We start from the raw sequence: 7,130 nt of genomic DNA, 5'->3' as shown, positions 1-7,130 counted from the left end.
CAAACAGGTGTCACTGCCATTGGGGATCGGAATGGGGGCTGGAATGGGGGCCGGAATGGGATCAGGAGTGGATATGGCCACCAGCCCGCTGGGGAGTCGAGTCGTGCTGGTTTTCCCCCACAGAATTACATAGCTGAAGTAGCTGCACGAGCAGATAAAACGCCCCATAAATCATACGCATGTAAATAGTGTAACGCGTGTGTGTTCCGCTTTATCAGCTCATTGAAGCTCATGACCACTGCATTTGTGCACATAAAAGTATTAATATATTCCTAAAATATTCTTAAATATTAATAATGGTTACAATCATCAGGTTAAAATTCTTTTATTAGTAAGATGGTAAAAGATATGACTTTATAAAACCAATTCTAGTTTTTTGCTCACTTAAAGCACTCTTGGCATTTATCAAGATACTGATACCTAATTGACCATCATTTGAGATACTTTGTTCTGTGTACTTATAGAGTGATTGATTGGGCCAACTAAAGCTCGATTAGCGGAGAACGAAACGCGCCTGGATTCCAAACAGTCGAATTCTTGGAAGAAGTCAGTTAGTGAGCAGCTAATCGTGGCACGTTTTGGTAATTATGGCTCAGTTTACGCTCACTGCCAAAAGTCCACAACTTCGAGCGTCTTTATTTACCTCTTTTCAGAGTTTCGCAAACGCGTGCTATGTATGATCTGCGTGTCGCCACAAAATCTTCAGTATCAACAATTTTTTTTTGCATTTTTCTTTGTTGTTTATTGTCAAAATGCAGAATGTTGCGTAAGAAGCCTCTCGAGTTCCTTCTGGCCCGCATTTTTTTCGGCTTAAATGGGCACGTGTAAACGTCACACTTTGTTTTTTACCATGGTTTTACGTAATGGTATTATTGAACCGAATTCGCTTAAGAGCTCGTGAAACCTGAAGAGGCGTTTTCAGTTGGGGATAACCGTATTATGACGAATTTTCAAGCACTTACCTGCGAATTTCCTTGGCACAAAAGGGCATTTATTTGGGCGTTAAATCATTTAAATTTTAAATAGAAGCGCACTTAGCCGTTGATTTAAAATTACGTGTTTTAATTACTTGGCAATTGATAATTGTCTTAATTGTATTACGAAAGCTATTGTATAATAGCAATTAAAATGGAATAACCACTATGACTGTTGCGATAAGTCTAATTTTTATTACATCAGCTTGTTCTGTAATAGAATATTAATGCAAATTGACAGTGTTCATAGTAGTTAAGTGAAAGTTAAAAATAAAATATAAATATTTCCATGACATGATTATTTAATGAATACTTTCGAAGAATTTTGATTATAAAATTTGATCTACGCAAAACAAAGACATCTAAGCCAATAATAATGCTACAATAATATCAGTCATAAAGCTTAAAATTTATGTTTTTATTTTCTTTTTTTAAGCCAAGTGTAGGGTGTCTGCTTCCCTTTAATTGCAGATCGATGAGTTCTCAAGTCACAACAAATAAAGGAAAATCGAAACTGCACAATGTCAACTGAGTCGGAATTTCGATCCAAAGTCAGTGCAATGCTTACGTAACGTAATGGGGTCACTTAACTCGCCAATTACGCAAGCGAGCCGAAAAGAAAGGGCAGCGAATAAAAAGAAAATACTTATGCTGAAAAAGTGAAATTTGTTGGGGGAAAATTGCTTAACGCTGTGACCCAGTAAGGTGAGCCAAAATATATAGAGTATCATGCTGCTCTCGACACGCGCCAGCTTCATGGAATCAGATTAGTGATGCTCAGTGATCAGATAATAATAATACTAGTTAATGGTAGTATCACTTAATAAATAAAATATGTATGCCATAAATTGTTAGAAAATGTCGTGGTAATTAAACCAATATTATAGAATATTTATACTACTCTTTAAAATAATAATTAAAATATATATAAATATCACAAATTTACATATATATAAACAGAACCCATCTACACATGTGGATAGCTTTTAAAACTTATTTATTATTATTTGACACTAATTTTTGTATTTTAGAAATATTTTTCATCTGTAAAAAGAACATAATATTTCCAAAATAAAACTGAGTGGTTTTACTCTCATCGCTGATAAGTCCGAAAGACAGTTATCCAGTGGGCTACTAAAAGTTGAGATAGCGCCGGGAATCGGGAATATATGCATATATATATAAAATTATATATGTATATATAGGCCGGAGAAGATCTGGCATGGCGACAACAGCGGGTGGAAAAATAACAAAAGCTCATGAGCAAACAACAAACAACGCGGCGACGGAAACGGAGACCGCTCCGCTCCGCTCGCGAAGGGGATGAGCTAGGTGGCGGAAGGGGGGGGCTAGGGGGCGAGCGGGAGCAATGGAACCGCGCCAAGATTGTGCGGCACGTGCCGCTGCCGGCGTCAGCGGCGAAAGGTAAATGGGGGCCAATCGGGTGCGAGCGAGTCGGCGCTAGAGTGCCGAGCGCTTTTAAGCGAGCGACGTGCAATTGATCGCGAAAGCGCTTCGCACGCCAACCCACCGCCTGCCGCCCATTGCCTCCCCCCCTCCAAGTCGCCACAATCAATCAATCGCCCCCCAATCGCTATTTTTTTTTTTGGGGGGGGATGGGCACCTGCGGGTTAATGGAGCATGATGGCGTTTCCAATTTGAATCCGAAGCCACCGGGCGGTGCACAAATTATCACGAGTTGCCACTGCCAAACGGCGGCGATAGCTTCAGCAAACAGCAAATAATTCTCAAATGTACTTGGGGATTAATTGAATTATCGCTGACTAAAATTACTGCCTAAATGTACTTGACACATTATCCTAATTTTATGAAAACTTTTCCTATACAAAGTATAGAATTATTATTTGAGAAAAACAATAGATATTCGTAATCGGTCGCTCTTATCTGGTTTTAAATATAACGCTAAGGCAGAATTATAAATTCCAATTCATTGATGTATTTATCAATTTATGGCAATTATAATTTATTAGCATAATATGTATTTTCTGTTGAACAAATCGTTGTTGACCGCAGTTTTAAAACAGGTAAATGGTATAAATTAAATTTAATTAAACAAATTTCCCTTTTAATTAAAGTTACTTATATTCAGTAAGTCAGTTTTCTAGTTCAAGTTAAAAGTGTTATTAAAATTAATATTTTCTACATATATTGTTAACAAATGTTACGCTTTAGGGTAATTCAAACCAAACTTCTTTACTACTTTACTATCATTAATTGTTGGTAGTTCTTGTATCTCTCTGCTCCAGTTCATCCATGTGAATGTGAGCATAAATATGAATGAGAACGTGAATTTTCCATTAATGAGTTGCTTAAGTATTTCCCGAAATTAATTTAGGCCTCTTGCTGCATACATTAAAACTCGATGAATAGCGCGGAATTAATTGGTCGAAGTTCGCTTGCTCGAAAACAAAACCCATCGGCCCACCCAAGGAAGTGCGCGTAGTGTGGTAATTAGAAAGTTCAAATCTATAAAAATGCCAGTGTTAATTTGCAGCTTAGTGAATGGTCAATAGGCCGATCGAATTGCTGGACTGTTGGAGGAGGATGGCGGTGTTTCTGAACTTGGGAGCACGCCAAGCCACGGCATCACACAGACATTTCATGGGCTTTGGCAGTATCGGCTCCGAGTCTAAAGTGCTCGGGCTTTGCTGACGCACGAGATGATTATCAGGGGGCTGTGTTTTTGGAGGCGGGGCGTCCGGACCTAGGGGGGGGGGGGTGGTGCAGGGGCGGTCAGCGGTCGGTGATCGGTGGCTGATCGCTCCGCCGGCAATCAGCAACACGAGCCACAGCCCCAATTGAGCGTGCTGCTCGTGCTGGCAGCTCGTGCCGTCGAAATAAAACAACGTCGATCGATCAGAGTCAGTCGGTCATTCAGTCATTCAGTCATTTAGTCATACAGTCATTTAGTCAACCAGTCGCTTGGTCACTCAGTCATTTGATCAGTCGAGCTCTGAATTCGTTATGGTAATCATCATTAGCGCAAAGCTTCGCTGCCACTCGTGCCAGACATGCCTTCATTTCATTTTGGCCAAAGGTCAAGCGCCCGACTCGGGGTTCCAAAAATCCAAGACAGACCGCTGCTTGAAGAAGGGGAGGTACACTGGCAGAAAGTAGGGGTAAAGCACTTCCGTTTAGCAGGAATCAATCAGCATTTCGCTGGAAGCCACTATAGTGGCTGGCGTTGATCTTTGGATCTCGATCTCGATCTCGGACTCGATCTCACCGCCAACCGACTGGTTTCGCTAGCCAACTGACTAATCAGTGGGCTTGAGTTCTCGGAACCCGCCACTTGACATAGCACTCGCCGCCACTCGAGATTTGTCACCGTCTGTGGCGAACGACTTCCTGATGACCAGATGCCAAGGGTTCCAGCACCAATTCGAGGGGTTCTTACAGAAGGCGGAACTGCCTCGGCTCGACTCAACTCGACTTATCATCGATCGCCACCCGGGGGGAATTGGAATGGTCGAGGTCAACTGGCTCAATTGTGTTGATAAGCGCGCTGAGTGGCCGAGCTCTTGCAGCTGGGGAGCCTTAGCTTTTGGCTTTTGGAATGGGTGCTCTGGGGTCGAGCACGACCACAGAAATGGACACATCATAAGCCCCTTGGCTCGAGTCGGTGCCTCTTGGCTTTATGACATTCGACAGCCTAATTAGCGTTCGAATACTCGAGTTGTTTACTTAGACGCCACATTAGATGCGATTAGATTAAATCGCCCGCTGGTCGAATGCCCTCATGATTGATGGTTTATTTTTAGTAGCTAGCGGATTATTAATATTCATTTAGTGTGACTCCTGGACTCCTCGAGTGCCGTCTGTGTAATCAGCTTTCCGCCGAGTGCCGACTTTCTGTTTGTTTCACTCGAATTTATGGCAGACAATACACTACACTTACTTCTGCGCCGGACTTTGGCACACTTGTGTTCTGAGGGCCTTTGGCTATCTGGGTCTTTGGGTCTACTCGGCTGCCGCAGTATTACCGATATGGGGGGTAGTATCTCAACCGACAACCAACAACCAACAACCGACATATTCATCTATTTCATATGGCGTATCACAGTTGCGGCGGCAATTTGAGGCAAAACCATGTGAACCACCACGTGACTTGCGGCACACAAAGGCGCTTTTTTGCTCAGTGCAGCGATCAGTTAAAGAAGTGTTATTGAGGTCGTTGCGGAAGGTTTAATCAGTTTGTTCAGGGTTCTGGCTGTTATCGTACATCAGGAATTAAGTTATAATAATCAGGGGTCAAAGTAAAATTGCATGTGCTTTAAAAGCGGAAATGCCTTTACTGTACTATAACAGAAGCTACTTTAAATCAAACTTTAATATATTTAAGTCGCACCTTGCACAAGTGTAGCTTATATTTTTTATAAATATAATATGTATGTCCTAAGTTTCTGTCCTTGGCAGATTTCTTATTTTAAAATAAGAAAAACACCCACTTTTATTTATTTAATTTAGTTCTACAAAGACGACAGCGTTCTGAGCTGACGACGAAGTATTATTTAGTTTCTAGATATTTCAAGGTTCTTATCAGGGTCTTTCCATATCGTTCCAGTCTATGACTTCTGCAGACCCCGTTGGTCACCCTATTGACACTCCACCCCCAACCCCTACCCCACTCCCGCCCACCTCCAAACGGTTGTTTATCTTTGGCAGTCGAGCCTACTTGAGTGCCGGGCCAATCCGCGGCAGCGAGTCAATAACACTTGGGAAATTGACCAAGTCCCCCCGAAGTTCTTATCACAAGGAGCGTGACTGTTCCGCCGTCGCAGGTTTTTGCCCCTTGCCGCCATCTTATCATGAGATCCAAAACCCGTGCTCGCCACGGCTATATTTGCTATATATACATACATACATATATCATATTTTTTTTCGAAATGTAGGGGGACGTCAGCCGTCCTTATCGGACGTACGTACATACGACTGTATGCAGAGATAGGTGGCGTACACGTAAATAGATTATATCTAGGTAGCTGGCAGGGGCATGACTTTTTGCGTGTGCCATGACGAATGCGGACTCTACTCTCTGCTAAATAGTGCTATTTTTACACCGACAGTATGCCGTATACCGTATAACCAACACCCACCACCCACCACCCACCGCCCATCGGGGGGAAAGCAATGAACTGCGAGTTGTTGAAAAATTTTCCATGAATCGTTGTAGTTTTTTGTTATTTTCTTATTTTCGCCCTGGGTAAACCTACATACATATGTATGTACATATGTGCTGTTTGCCTGTGCAACATCCATGCACACATATAAACACATATACATACATATGTGTCGTAGAGCCGCTTTTATCAATAATTATTTTGTTGTGCTCGCCGCGAGTTGTGTCAAGTGGATTTTCTTATCACCGCCTGACGCTGGTAGGGTGGCAGCTGGGCGGTGTTCGCGGTGTTTGTGGTGTTTGCGGTGTGTGGAGGTCGTCGGTGGGGCGCTGTAACTGCGGTGGGGTGGGGATCGCGAGGTGGGGCTGGTCGTGTGACACAGACACACAATCACGTAGCCACAGTCGTCTGGGCCCGGGTTCCAATGCTCCAAGCGCCCCAATTAGACAGTCGCAGTCAATATTAGCCGTGCAAGGCTGGCACGATCGCTCCGCGGATCGATCGATTGGAGTATCCACACTGGGGGAAATAATATGCCTACCTATACAATAATAATCATTTTAAATCTAGGATTTGTTAAGAAAAATACCCCAAGAAACAGCATCTTGAGTCGTAGAAGAAAGTAGTTGCTAGTGATCGAATTTAAGAAAATTTGTATTTTAAATTCCTTAAAAATATCTATCTATTTGTAGTTTATTTTGAATTAGAATCTTTTCAATAAGACGTATAGCACTGGAGCCAATTGTTTTTGCCGTGCACATAGAGCAATCAAACTGGCGATCGATCGATCGACTGTTGCCATGTAAACCATACCCTTACCTAAGCCACTTAAACGATCGCCTGCGACGTGCATGGCTTTTACTATCTGTTAATTGATTGACGCAGTAACCATGGGGTAAAACTATATGGCCAACTGGCATCGTGTCTACTATCTACTACTACTACTCGTAGTGCTTGTCAAGGGGTATTGCCAAGTCTTATCTTTGAGTGGTGGAAAGTTTGAGCTCGCCTGGTG

At 42.5% G+C, this 7,130-nt stretch overlaps 1 long non-coding RNA gene across 1 annotated transcript; it reads left to right on the top strand.

Annotated features, from left to right (window-relative positions):
• Positions 1-350: 350 nt before the first annotated feature.
• Positions 351-1,359, top strand: LOC120321417. Its single transcript, XR_005561024.2, has 2 exons — positions 351-581; positions 654-1,359. It is a non-coding gene; the product is annotated as an uncharacterized LOC120321417 (long non-coding RNA).
• Positions 1,360-7,130: the final 5,771 nt, after the last annotated feature.

This window comes from Drosophila yakuba, chromosome 3L (genome assembly GCF_016746365.2).
Source record: "Drosophila yakuba strain Tai18E2 chromosome 3L, Prin_Dyak_Tai18E2_2.1, whole genome shotgun sequence".
NCBI lineage: Eukaryota > Metazoa > Arthropoda > Insecta > Diptera > Drosophilidae > Drosophila > Drosophila yakuba.
Note: the sequence above shows the minus strand (reverse complement) of the source record. Positions and strands in the feature narration are given on the sequence as shown.